This window comes from Carcharodon carcharias, chromosome 13, assembly GCF_017639515.1.
Source record: "Carcharodon carcharias isolate sCarCar2 chromosome 13, sCarCar2.pri, whole genome shotgun sequence".
Taxonomy (NCBI): Eukaryota; Metazoa; Chordata; class Chondrichthyes; order Lamniformes; family Lamnidae; genus Carcharodon; species Carcharodon carcharias.
The window spans coordinates 37,093,693-37,107,861 of NC_054479.1; the positions used below are offsets into that span (position 1 = coordinate 37,093,693).

The 14,169-nt window shown below is 40.5% G+C and overlaps 1 protein-coding gene across 1 annotated transcript in view; it reads right to left on the reverse strand.

The window, feature by feature from the left end:
• The window catches only part of LOC121286208 (transmembrane protein 132C-like), a 1,095,675-nt gene that overhangs the window by 947,692 nt on the left and 133,814 nt on the right, over positions 1-14,169 (reverse strand). The gene's annotated exons all lie outside the window — the stretch shown is intronic.

The following is a 14,169-nucleotide window of genomic DNA, read 5'->3' on the forward strand; positions in this document are numbered from 1 at the left end:
GCCAAGGTCCCTTTGTTCCTCAGAACTTCCTAGTGTCATGCCGTTCATTGGATACTTCCTTGTCAAATTACTCCTTCCAAAGTGTATCACCTCAAACTTTTCAGGGTTAAATTCCATCTGCCATTTATCTGCCCATTTGACCATCCCGTTTATATCTTCCTGTAGCCCAAGACACTCAACCTCACTGTTAACCAAAACAAAAACAAAAATACCTGGAAAAACTCAGCAGGTCTGGCAGCATCTGTGGAGAGGAACACAGTTAATGTTTCGAGTCCGAAGACCCTTCAACAGAACTCACTGTTTACCACCCGGCCAATCTTTGCGTCATCCACAAACTTATTAATCCTATCCCCCACGTAGTCATCTATGTCATTTATATAAATGACAAATAATAGAGGACGCAGCACAGATCCCTGTGGTACGCCACTGGACACTGGCTTCCAGTCACTAAAGCAACCTTCTGTCATCACCCTCCGTCTCCTACAATTAAGCCAATTTTGAATCCACTTTATCAAATTGCCCTGTATCCCATGTGCATTTGCCTTCTTTATAAGTCTCCCATGTGGGACCTTGTCAAAGGCTTTGCTGAAATCCATATAAACTACATCAACTACACTACCCTCATCTACACACCTGGTCACTTCCTCAAAAAATTCAATCAAATTTGTTAGGCATGACCTCCCTCTGACAAAGCCATGCTGACTATCCCTGATCAAACCTTGCCTCTCCAAATGGAGATAGTTTCTCTCTTTCAGGATTTTCTCCAATAGTTTCCCTACCACTGACATGAGACTCACTGGTCTGTAGTTCCCTGGCTTATCTCTACAACCCTTCTTAAATAGTGGAACCACGTTAGCTGTTCTTCAATCCTCTGGCACCTCCCCCGTGGCCAGAGAGGAATTAAAAATTTGGGTCAGAGCTCCTGCGATCTCCTCCCCTGCCTCCCTCAGCAGTCTGGGACACAAATCATCCAGACCTGGAAATTTGTCCACTTTTAAGCCTGCCAACACCTCCAATACCTTGTCACTCCCTATATCAATTTGCTCAAGAACCTCGCAGTCTCTCTCCCCGAGTTCCATACCTTCATCCTCATTTTCTTGGGTGAAGACAGATGTGAAGTATTCGTTCAACACTCTACCGATGTCCTCTGGCTCCACCCATAGATTGCCCCCTTGGTCCCTAATGGGCCCTAATCTGATCGAGAGTAGACTGGAGCAGTAATTCACTGGGTTGGAATTGTCCTTTTTGTGTACAGGACATACCTGGGCAATTTTCTACATCGCTGCGTAGGTGCCAGTGTTATAGTTGTACAGGAACAGCTTGGCTAGGGGCGTGGCAAGTTCTGGAGCACAAGCCTTCATTTCTGGAAAGTTGTCAGGACCCAAAGCTTTTGCACTATCCAGTGTCTTCAGCTGTTTCTTGATATCACGTAAAGTGAATCGAATTGGCTGAAGACTGGCATCAGTGCTGCTGGGGATCTCTGGAGGAGACCTAGATGGATCATCCATTTGGCACTTTTGGCTGAAGATTGTTGCAAATGCTTCAGCCTTATATAATGCACTGATGTGCTGGGCTCCCCCATCATTGAGGATGGGAATATTTGTGGAGCCTCCTCCTCCAGTGAGTTATTTAATTGTCCACCACCTTTCACGAATGGACATAGCAGAACTACAGAGCTTAGATCTGATCTGTTGGTTGTGGAAACGCTTGGCTCTGTCTACACTTGCTGCTTAAGCTGTTTGGCACACATGTAGCCCTGTGTTGTAGCTTCACCAGGTTGACACCACATTTTTAGGCATGCCTGGTGCTGCTCACATCATGACTTTCTGCACTCTTCAATGAACCAGGGTTGATCCCCGGCTTGGTGCTAATTGTAGAGTGAGGGCTATGCCAGGCCATGAGGTTACAGATTGTGTTTGAGTACAATTCTGCTGCTGCTGATGGCCCACAGAGCTTCATGGTTGCCTAGTCTTGAATTGCTAGGTCTGTTCAAAATCTATCCCATTTAGCATGGTGGTAGTGCCACACAACACGACATACAGTATCCTCAATGTGAAGACGGGACTTTGTCTCCACAAGGACTGTGCCATGGTCATTCCTACCAATACTGTCATGAACAGGTGCATCTGTAGCAGATGAGGATGCAGGCGAGGATGAGTTCAAGTATGTTTTTCCCTTTTGTTGGTTCCCTCACCACCTGCCACAGGCCCAGACTAGCAGCTATGTCATTTAGGACTCAGCCAACTCAGTCAATATCAGTGCTACCGAGCCACTCTTGGTGATGAACATGGGGAGGCAATGGTGTAGTGATATTGTCGCTGGACTATTAATCCAGAGACCCAGGGTATTGTTCTGGGGACCCGGGTTTAAATCCCAACATAGCAGAAAGCGCAATTTGAATTGAAATAAAATCTGGAATTAAAAGTTACTGAAACCATTGCTGTAAAAACCTATCTGGTTCACTAATGTTCTTCTTTAGAGAAGGAAATCTGCCATCCTTACCTTACCCTAACTGTATATCACTGTGCTGCCACCTCTGCTGGGTCTGTTCTGTCAGTTGGACAGGTCATACCCAGTGCAGTGATGTCTGGGGCATTATCTGTGAGGCATGATTCTTTTGAGGATGACTGTGCTTGACAAGTCTGTGAGACACCTCTCCCAATTTTGGTACTATTTCCCCACATGCTTATAAGGAGGACTTTGCAGGGTCGACAGGACTGAGTTTGCCATTATTGTTTCCGGTGCCTAACTTGATGCTGGGTGGTCTGTCCAGTTTTATTCCTTATTGACTTTCTAGTGGGTTGATACAACTGAGTGGCTTGCTAGGCCATTTGAAAGGGAAGTTAAGAGTCAATTATTGTGGATTTGGAGTCACATATAGGCCAGACCAGGTAAGGATGGCAGATTTCCTTCCCTAAAGAACATGAGTAACCAGATGTTTTCATGGTCATCATTGGACTTTAATAACAGATTTTTTATTGTTTGAATTCAAATTCCACCACCTGCTGTGGTAGGGTTTGAACCTAGGTTCCCAGAGCATTACCCTGGGTCTCTGGATTACTTGTCCAGTGACAATACCACTATGGCACCGTCACCTCCTCCTGCCCAACTACATGACAGGGATGCTCTAGAACTGTCAACACACCTCAAACAAAATTTCAAGACTGTCTGCTCTATGATAATTCAAATTTTTCATTGGGCCTCATTACACCTGCTGTCCCAACTTGAGTGTGGATATTTTTGAAGTGTCATTAAACAGGAATGCAATGGGCAGCCCTGGTCTCCAATCAACCAACTTTGTATAATATTTTAGCCCAACAATGCAGGGCTGGTTGACTGATGAAAGCTCACAACAACTTCTTGGGTAGCAGACATTGGCATGCAGCATGTATGATGGGCTTCACACATCAGCTGTCCATCAGTTGAACTTCTAGCCTATAAGACTGAAGGGATTTCAAATTAGTGCCTTAATGCCATCAATGGCATCCAGAATTTGTGGAATCCTGCAAGTCTAACAAAGCTCACACCCTTTGCTTTACAAGGCCAGCTGAAACTGATGAACTGAGACACCCATCAATTTGGGGCTGGATTTGAATACAAACCCCAGAAGCAAAGGGAAATTGAGCCAGCACCAAGTTTCCTTGTACTTCAGTAAGATACAGGCTTGTCCCACATTGGGAAATAAAAATCTCAGTTTTCCATCCTATCCCATGACGAATATTTGTCACTGATTAAATAAGGAGTAGCGCTGAGCAAGCAGTGGTTAAGTCAAAGGTTAGGGCTTCCCCATCCTTCTAATAAATTGTTCATTTTCACACAGAGGGAAAGATTTGAGAAGAACGTGAACGTGGGTAAACAAATAAACCTGCTACTGAATAGAAACATCTCAGATGGGCCACCAAAGGGAAATAAGACTCTGCAGAAGCAAAGGAAAAGGCAAATATTACATTCATTAGATTATTTCTTAGCCTGGAGTGTAACACCTGCTATCCAAGTATTCTCATTAGTCTTTTTCACATCTGTTGCTCTGATGCTCCCCGGTGCATCTGGAATCCCCCAACAATACCAGTTATTTTTGTGAGTGATATGCTACACTAGTCAAACACTAGTATTTGATGCAATTAAAGCCAAATATATCTCTTAACTGATTTAATTGATGGTTATAGTGTCATCTCTGAAAATTAAGTCTGGATTAGCTCAATCGCAAGCAGCTTCAATGACATGCAGAGTGACTTAATGGGACTCTCCATCTCTCAGAAATCTGCATTATTACAGTTGTCTAACCTGTTCACTGCTAGAGGCTATTGCTTTGCCTTAAACATTCCAATTAAAATAACTTGCATTTCAGGGAGAATGGCAGTTTGTTTTCTTTTATAAACGTGGTTGTGAAGAAAAGGTAATGTTTTCTGTGGCCGTCGCTGCAGCCACGCAGCAGGAAACATCCAGAGCACACCTTGACATTGAATCATGGATCAAGCAGAACTGCCACTCTCTCTGACTGGAATTAAATTGATGGACATTTGAAGGAATTTTGACAAAAAACTTAAAATGCACCAAGTAAAACAAAGTGAAGGAACAGACACATTCTGAACACAAATTATTCGTGTTTGCATAACTAAAGATGGTTATTATTCTGCAATGACTGGCAATGTCGCTTAATCACAGAGTGAGATGGAATAGTGTTCAACACAATGCACTCCTCCTGTAGAGAAGCACTTTCCCACAATGTGCAATAATTTATCAAGAGGTTATGCTTTAGTTGGGAGTCATTGTGGTGTGCTGCATGTTGAAACACCAGTTTGTAGTTCCACTCAGTTCAGGAATGCAGATGTGGTTCCCCTCGCCCACTCTAAACTCATCATATCAACCAGTATCAGGAGGGGAAATAAGAACATATTCATTATGATCAAATGACTAAATAGCCAGCTGAATGTTTGAGATGGCAGGATACCTGTCACCATGCCGATGAAATGGGCAGAACTTCTATTCTCCCTATATGAAGTGCACACAATTTTCTTGTAGGGACTTACAGGATTTAACTAAGCACAGAGGCCAGGGACACAGGTTGGGAAGGGACCAGGCATAGGGGCCTCTGTGTGCAAGGGTACTCCCCAAGGCTGGCCAGCTAAAAATCACAGAGCACTAACAGGTTTCCAACTGTGAGTCATCAAGGGCCAGTCTATTCATTAGGGCATTGACTTGCAGGGTCAAACAGAGCTGAATGGAATTAATTCCTGCACCAGTGACAAGTCTACTCCTCCAGCCCCTGTTGTTGCCTAGTGCACTACAGGTCTGCCTTGGGTATTGAATTGTATGAATAAGTAGTTTTAATGTTCTAGCACTAAGCAGTATATCTTGATAGTTTCCCCAACAGTGGAATAGGTAATTGACAGCAGTGAGTTTGAGCTTTCCTTTGGGGGACAGGAAACACCAGGAACTAATAACTAGTGCCACGGTGAGAAACAACTTACCCTGAGTCCAATGCAACCAGCCTCTTGACTACTGCAACAGATACAGAATATCCCATTAGATGGTGATTCTGTCAATTGGAGGTGCAGAATTTTAGTAGGAACTCTGATTGGGTTACAGAGGAACCCAATAATGTAAGGACCAAATCATGAATGGATAAGTATATGTGCTCTTACCTAGCCTCTAGGTCATCTCTTCCAGTGGCTGTCATCACAAGCATTAATTTCTTTATCATTTGTGCAGTGGAAGTGTACCTTCGGCAGAGTGGAATGGCCTTTGCACTATGCCAGGCACTACGGTCCAGTACACATCCAGTTTTTAAGACTTTATTCATCAGCATCTGTTTAAACCAGATCTTCAATTAGACCTAAAAGTTAATGAAGGGTCAGCAACTTGAAACGAGAACCCCGTTTCTCGCTCCACAGATGCTGCCTGACTTGCTGAATATTTCTAGCATTTGGTTTTTATTTCAGATCTAAAAGCTGCTCTGGGCAAGAGGAAGGATAGTTGTGGAGATAAGTAAGGGGAGGTACTAAAATGCCTTTAGAATTGTCCTTCTGAGCTTGAGGAACAGGGTTTTATTTGAATCATGGACTCTCAATGTTCTAATTATGATTTCAATATACGAGAATGGGGATCCTAGTGATGCCAAAAAGCTACCAAGGGACCTGGTTGATACTAGAGGTGTTTCTTCTAGCTTGCAGATCAAGTACTTTGGAGAACCCAGTAATTGGAAAGAAATAACCTGGATTCTGCTTTTGTTTGAGGAATAGGTGGGGCATGTTGTGACTTTATAGAGGATTGCAGAACATCATGGGTTCAGGAATAAAAGGCCATTGCTTTGTCAAGTTTTATAAGGTCTTTGACCTAGTTCTCAGGCAAATCTCACAAAGAAGCTGGTAACTATGGGAATACAGATCTAAATCGTAAATTTTGTTTATGGGTAGATGAGAAACAACTGAGACTATTGCTCTCAAAAACGGACTGAAGCAAGATTTTTCAGTGTCATCCATCCTATTTAATGCCCTCACCAATGGCATGTTAGAAGGCACAATAAAAGGATGCTTTCAGCATTGAGTATTTAGAAATAATTGTAGTGCTTCATTTGCATATTTTGTGCTGCTAGTAGGCTCGCCTAGAGATTCAGTGCTTACTATTCACCATCTTTAATAGCGAATTGGCAACTAACCAGTGGGAAATAAAGTTGGAAACTTCAAGCCATATGCTCTTCAGGAAGGGATCTTGAAAATATTGTTCAAAAGGTACAAGGTGCAAGATATTGATACAAAAGGTATCAATTGTAATTGTTAATATGGAAGATTATCTAGGAATTCTGATAGATGCTAATTATAAGTTGTACATATATCTTCTGAACTGCACTGAGATGGGCCACAGAGTGCTTTGATCTATTTAGTCAGCCTTAGGTCAGCGGTAATACTTTATCCTCTTGAGTCAGGAAGCCTTTGATTCAAGTCCCCTTCCAAACCTAGAGCATACAATCTAGACTGACACTCAGGATGATACAAAGATATTCAGAGAGAAGTAAAAAAAAACAATTGGAAGGCAAAGGGATAAAATGAAATTGAGTTATCGAGGAGCATAAAACAAAACAGTAAAATATTTTACAGGACTGCAATATAAAAGAGGCTGTGATAAGAATAGAATCATTAAGTGATAGACAGGATAATACCACAAGTAATGATAGAAAGATGGCTTAAATATTCAATAAGTATTCTGTTGCGGTATTTACCAGGAAGATAGTGCAGGTAGACATGACATTGAAAAATTAGATGGACAATGAGATAAATGCATTTAAAATAAAAAAGGAGGTACTGAACAAACTCAAAAAGAGAATAAATCCCAGGTTCAGATAGATTTCAGCCATGTATTCTAAAAGAATCTAGGAAAGAGATAGCAGAGGCATTACTACTCACGTTTAATAATTTAACATTTAATAAAGCAGAGAGTGAGAGTAAAGGGTAGTTATTCAGTGTGGCAGAAGGTGGGAAGTTCTACAAAGACAATTTACATTAACAATTTGGATTTTGGAACAAAAAAATTGCTAAATTTGTGAATGACATCAAATTGGAGAGGATAGTCAATACTGAGAAGGACTGCCACAGATTACAGGAGAACATTAATAAACTTGCAGAATGGGCAAATAATTGGCAAATGGAAGTTCAACACAGATAAACATAAGATACATCTTGGTAGAGGGAAGTCACTTATTACTTGGAAGGTGCAAGTCTACCTGGTGTAGGGATTGTGGAATACAAAGTACACAAATCACTAAAAATTGCACCATAGGTGAGCAAGGCTGTAAAAAAAAAAACAAGCACTAGCATTTATTTCTAGAGGGATAAAATTGAAAAGTAGGGAAGCTTTCAACACTTGGTTAGACCACACTTAAGTACTACATGCAGTCCCGGTTGTTACATTGTAAAAAGGATATGGAGGCATTCGAGAGGGTACACAGAAGGTTTACAAGGATGGTACCAGAAATGCATGTGTATACATATCAGGAAAGGATTGACAGGCTCAGTCTATTTTCTCCTGAAAAAAGAAGGCTGAGGGGTGACTTAATCAAGGTCTTTACAATTATGAAAGGTTTTAATAGAGTGTATAGAGACAGAATGTTCCTGTTGCAGGAAAGAACAAAACTAGAGGCTATCAATATAAAATAGTTCAATAGGGAATAGATAAGAAATCCAACAGGGAATTGTAAAGGATTTTCTTTACCCAAACAGTGGCAAGAATATGGATCATGCTACCACAGGAAGTGGTTGAAGCAAATAGCATAGATACATTTTATGGGAATGTAGGCAAGCATTTCAGTGTAAGGAAATAGATGGTTATGATGGTAGATTTAGATATGGAAAGGTGGGAGGAGGCTCTAGTAAAGTTTCTGTGCCATATAACCCATGTAATCCTATGTAATCAAGTGCAGATTTGAGGGTGTCCAGCACTGTCAGAGAGGAGATATCAAATCAAGACCCTGTCTGCCATCTTGCCTTGAGATCTTTTATGCCAAGCCAGAGTGGGAAATTCGAATGGTGCCCTGGCCAACATGTATCCGTCCGCCAACATCACTAAAACAGTATCTGATCGTTTACCTCCTTGCTGTTTGAGGGACCTTGGGACATCCTGAAGTTACAAAAATGTTAAGTAGGTGCAAATTTTTTAGCCTTTTAATTTCATGCAGTTTATCACATATGAGAGATGTTTCAAGATAATTTCCTTCATGGCTCAAAACTTCAAAGTATACAATGAAGTCCACGTGCGAGATCTAGAAACAAGCTGGAAAGTGGATATGTGATACAAAGAAAGGACAGGACAGGGAGGCTCCAATTTGCACTGATCTGTCAGTCAGCCAAGCAGGTTATTTTGCTCTGGTGTTGGGAAAGGAAAACAGTAAATAAAATTGTCCAGGGATATCCACAGTTCTGGAGGGGCCCATCATGAATGCACTTCCCGCAATGATGCTGTTACCTCTATTCATAAGTGAATTGCATCTGAAATGATATCTTCATTAGAAAAGTTCATACATGCAGCCTTGAACACGAAAAAAATAATTCATGAGGTGAATTCCAACTTTGGCAGAGGCGCAAATTGTTTGGCGACAAATCAACCACTTTCTACATATGTGTTCTAACCTCAAAATGGAAGCATGTATTATTATAAGCATTTTTTTCTAAAATTATACTTTATTCATAACATTTATAAAAGGACATTACATTATGTAATGTTTCTTTGAACAGTAAAGTGCAAAACAAATCAGTTTCATTTATTATTAGTCAATAATTACAATGTTTATTACATGTCAAGCATATAGCCTGAGAGATTTTACCTGGTTTCAGCCTTTCCCCATTATGCCTTTACAGCAGTTGCCCCAAGCCTAACTGCATCCTTCACCTGGACCATTCGCCAAATGTAAACTCCTTCCCTCCAAATTACTGTGCACTCCAAAATGTTACAAAGCTAGATGAATGTACATTTACTGACCCCCTTCATATTAACAGTACCAGTGAATGAGGGAGGATATTCTACAGTATTTCCAAGCTACTTCGGAGCAGCACTTTGCAACCAGATAACATGAAAACAAAGGCTGACTGAGAAACAGGAAGAAATGTTTTGATATTGTTTCAAATTATATGCAAATTCAATAGTCCAATTTCACTTTCCTTCAACTATGTTATGAAAGTAGGGCCCCAAGGAATGGTGAGGTGAATGAAAGATAGCATTTCTTCTATTCTAATCCAAAATAGCTTATTTCTCCCCTTTCCACCAACAGTCCCATACAAAGAAGAATGTACTACTCCTGTGCTGAGTTTAAGACATGAAGTTGGAACTCCACTAAGGTTTATTCATTGCATTCTGGGTGCTAGCACAATGGTTTGAGTGCAGGTACCAGAGATGTCTCAATTGCTGCACCATTTGCTGCTGCTCTCAACTCCAATTAAATTATTACAGCTGTTACTAATAGCTTGCCACATAAAACCCACACAACTTCAAAGCATTATCTTAATGGCACACTTCAGTCAATGACCTTCCCCATCACATTAACAATGGGACATTTTCATAAATGCTTGATTTATGTCTAACATTATAAATCTTTATTTTGGCCTTGATGCCTCTGCAGTTGTGGCTTTTTTCTTCCATCCTTCAAATCCATACTCTTATAAAAAAAAACTCTTCAAGCTTCTAGTTCTCATCCTTCACTCCTGTCTCCCCCAGTAGGTTTTTTTGCATACATCATTCTGTATAAATCAGAGTTCACAGCAAAGTACAGTGGAATACTGATTCCATGACATTTGTGAAGAAAACCTTTATAACTCACTTGTGCCATTTTGAGTAATGCAGTACCGTTCACCTGTTGTATAATCCTTGTATAGCAGTATTCATAATGCTTTAATAATCAATGAAATGTCAAATTTGAAACTCCAGCTAAAATGGTTATTTCTTCACAAAGATATAAGGCAATCATTGAAGTACTGCATCGTCAGCAATAATGTCAAATATTCAAGTTTACCATGTTCAGACTGTGGCATTGATGTAGTAATACTTTGCTGCAAGGATTAAGAAATGAAGGAGATCTAGTTTATGTAAAATTAACCCATCCATTGACATTGGCCTTCATCTCTCTCAACAGATTCATAGGTAACATATGCAGTAGTTCTTACAGAAAGTTATCTTTTTAACAACAGAATGAAAGCTATTTGCTTATCCACTTTCTATACTGATATATACAGAAAAAGGGGTGGGGTGTGGAGGGAGGAACAGAGACAAGGGAATGGAGAGAAGGGTGAGTGGAGGGAGGGTGGGATGGAGAAAGCGGGGATGGAGAAAAGGGGAATGGAGGGAGGACAGGAATGAAGAGGGGAAGACAGACCATACTGAACCAGTTCATGCTTACAAAACTGAAAACAGTGTCCAGCATTAGATGTGATTCCATGATTGGACAACACTTACTACACAATCCCAATTGTGTTAAGAATTACACTAACAACCAATTTAAGATTATCACTCACGCTCGCAGTGTGGCTCACAATCACATGCTAGAAGCTACATATATTCACACACTAGGCCCTGTCCTTTGCAAACAAAAAAATGAACATGTCCATGCACTGCACCTCCTTCAACTAACTAAAGCTCGAAGGTCATTCCCCAGAGCAATCCTTTGATCAGAGTCAATTTGCCTGGTTTGAATTAAAAGTAAAGCTCAGCAGTTAACTAAAGCCTGATGCATTCTCCATGGCAACGCCTCAACCAGAGTCCAGTTGTCAATTAATACTGCATAAGAAGAGGGTGCTGATTAGTTGTTATTCCCTTTGAGATTTGATATTCTTGCACCTGTCCTGATGAGTGCAAGACAAAAAATCTTTGACAGCATATTTCTTTTATCAGCAATACTCAAGTTCTGTACTACCAAGCAACTATAACTATCTTGTATTTATAGTCCCTAGTTTTGGATTCTCCCACCAACGTAAGTATCCTCGCCACATATACCCTGTTGAATCCATTGATAATTTAAGGCATCTGGCAAATCTCCTCTAAGTCTTCTCTTTTGGAGAGAAAAAAAGCCTAAGCCTGTTCAATCTTTCCTGATAGCGATAATCTCTCAGCTCTGGTACCATTCTTGTAAATCTGTTTTGTTCTTCTAATGTTTCTCTGTCCGTTTTTTAGAATGGAGACCAGAACGGTACACAGTAATCTAAAAGCAACCTGACCAGTGTTCTACATATGGGTTTAGCATAACTCCACTTCTTTTTAATTCTATACTCCTTGAAATTAATCCCAGACCAGAATTAATCCTTGGACCATCTGTTCCCCCTACATCCAGTCTTAGTAACTAACTACACATTATACAGAAAAATAAATATATATAAGTGTTCTGCTTACTTATTCAAATAATTAAAAGAAACCTACCTTAATTACTTGGTAACATTTTTTCATTCAGAGTTCATAATTGAATTGAATTACACTCATATTGGAACAGATTTTCTTAAAGTATTCAGAAACACTTTCCAGAAATCATTCTGCTATTATGTGAAAGTGTCATTTTTTAGCAAGCCAACACATAAGTCCAACATTCACATACAATATAGATTTTGCTAAAAACATTCTTTTGCACAGCAATGTAGAAGGAGCAGAGAAGTGAGACTAATTGTATAGATCTTTCAAAGAGCTGACGCTGGCATGCAGGGCTGAATGGCCTCAGTCCATACTATATGATTTTATGAAAGTTATTTTCATACTGTGAGCTTGACAGTTAATTGACCCAATGTTACAAGGTTTTCCTCCTGTTGTAATTGAGTGTGGGAATGTGCCAATGACCAGCTCCATTTCCCAGCTCTTTCATTTTGCTGCACCTGCCTGCTGCTCTATACCCCGAACTTCACTCAGCTGTGCAGCACAACATTGCATCGATGCCCAGAACCTGTCAGAAGTATTTTCAACTGGACAGCAGCCAGACAACAGCATTTAGCAGCAATGAAAGTGCCCTCCATTACAGTGCTTTCCATGTTGCCAATGCTCTTTGACCACTGCACAATGAGCCAATGCTTGAGGAAAGATAAGTAATGTAGAGATTGTCTTTGAACTCTTGATCTTTTTTCCATTGATGAGACTAAAGGAAAAGCAAGACACAGCTATTGCTGAGGCCATTACCCTTGAAATGTACTGTGCTTTTAAAGCTAAGGAATCTTTATCGTAGGGCTCCGAACAAAGATCCGGGTGGACCCTCACACCCTTAATGAGACAATTTGTACCCTTCTTTCTCATATGCTTAAATAAAAACAAAACAATGTGGATGCTGGAGATCTGAAATAAAAACAAAAAGTGCTGGTAAAACTCAGCGGGTCAGGCAATATTTGTGGAGAGAGAAACAGAGTTAATGTTTTGAGTCCAATAATGACTTCTTTGGGGCTGAAGCAATTCTGAAGAAGAGTCACAATGGACTCAAAATGGTTCCTCTGTTTCTCTCTCCACAGATGCTGCCAGGACTACTAAGTTTATCCAGCACTTTCTGTTTTGATTCCGCATATGTTGGTCTGACTTCCCTTTAATTGCACCTATACAATTCACTTCAGCCTCTTCCTGTGGCAGCGAGTTCCACATTCTCACCATTCTTTAGGTAAAGAAGGTTCTTCTGAATCCCCTGCTGGATTTCTTGATGACTATCTTATACTGATGGCCTCTAATTATGCTCTTCCCCACAAGAAGAAACATTCTCTCTGTATCCACTCTATCAAAACCTTTCACAATTTTAATGAGCTCTATAAGGTCACCCCTCAGCCTTCTTTTTACAGGAGCAGAGACCAGCCTGTCCACCCTTCTTGATATGTATCTCCATGGAAATCTGGTATCATCCACTTAAATATTTTCTGTACCCTTTCCAGTGCCTCTATGTCCTTTGTCCAATATGGCAACCAGGACTGCATGCAGTACTCTTAAGTGTGGTCTAACCAAGGGTTCCTATTTTTCAAAACAAAAACAGAATTACCTGGAAAAACTCAGCAGGTCTGGCAGCATCGGCGGAGAAGAAAAGAGTTGACGTTTCGAGTCCTCATGACCCTTCGACAGAACTCCGAAACGTCAACTCTTTTCTTCTCCGCCGATGCTGCCAGACCTGCTGAGTTTTTCCAGGTAATTCTGTTTTTGCTTTGGATTTCCAGCATCCGCAGTTTTTTTGTTCTTATTCCTATTTTTCAATCCTGTCCCTCTAGAAATAAAGCCTCATGCTTGGTTTGCTTTGCTGCCCTCACTAATCTGCAATTCAACATTTAGTGATTAGAGTATTTGGTGTTTTCCAAGCGTAGGTGGGATTCAATGATAAGAAAGAAAAGCATACTAAAGGAACAATATATGTCTATTTAAATAAAACAATTTAGCTAAAAGCATGCATACCAAACATCACCACCAATAATGTCCATACATATCCATGAGAAAACAAGCCTCGTGCATGCTGCAATATAACAAAAGGCTGGCACACTTCAAAGGTGGAAAAGATGGCAAACATGACCACATGGTTAAACATTTACAATCCAGCAAGTACTCAGATATGTAAGAAATGACAAACCCAGTATGTAGCTCATTCTCACATTTAGAGAACCAATGTAGTGTGGAAAACCAAGTTAGCAAGGTCAAACTTTCTAGGTCTATCCGAAACAGACAAAGTAAACCTTCCAGAGTTTCTGCAGA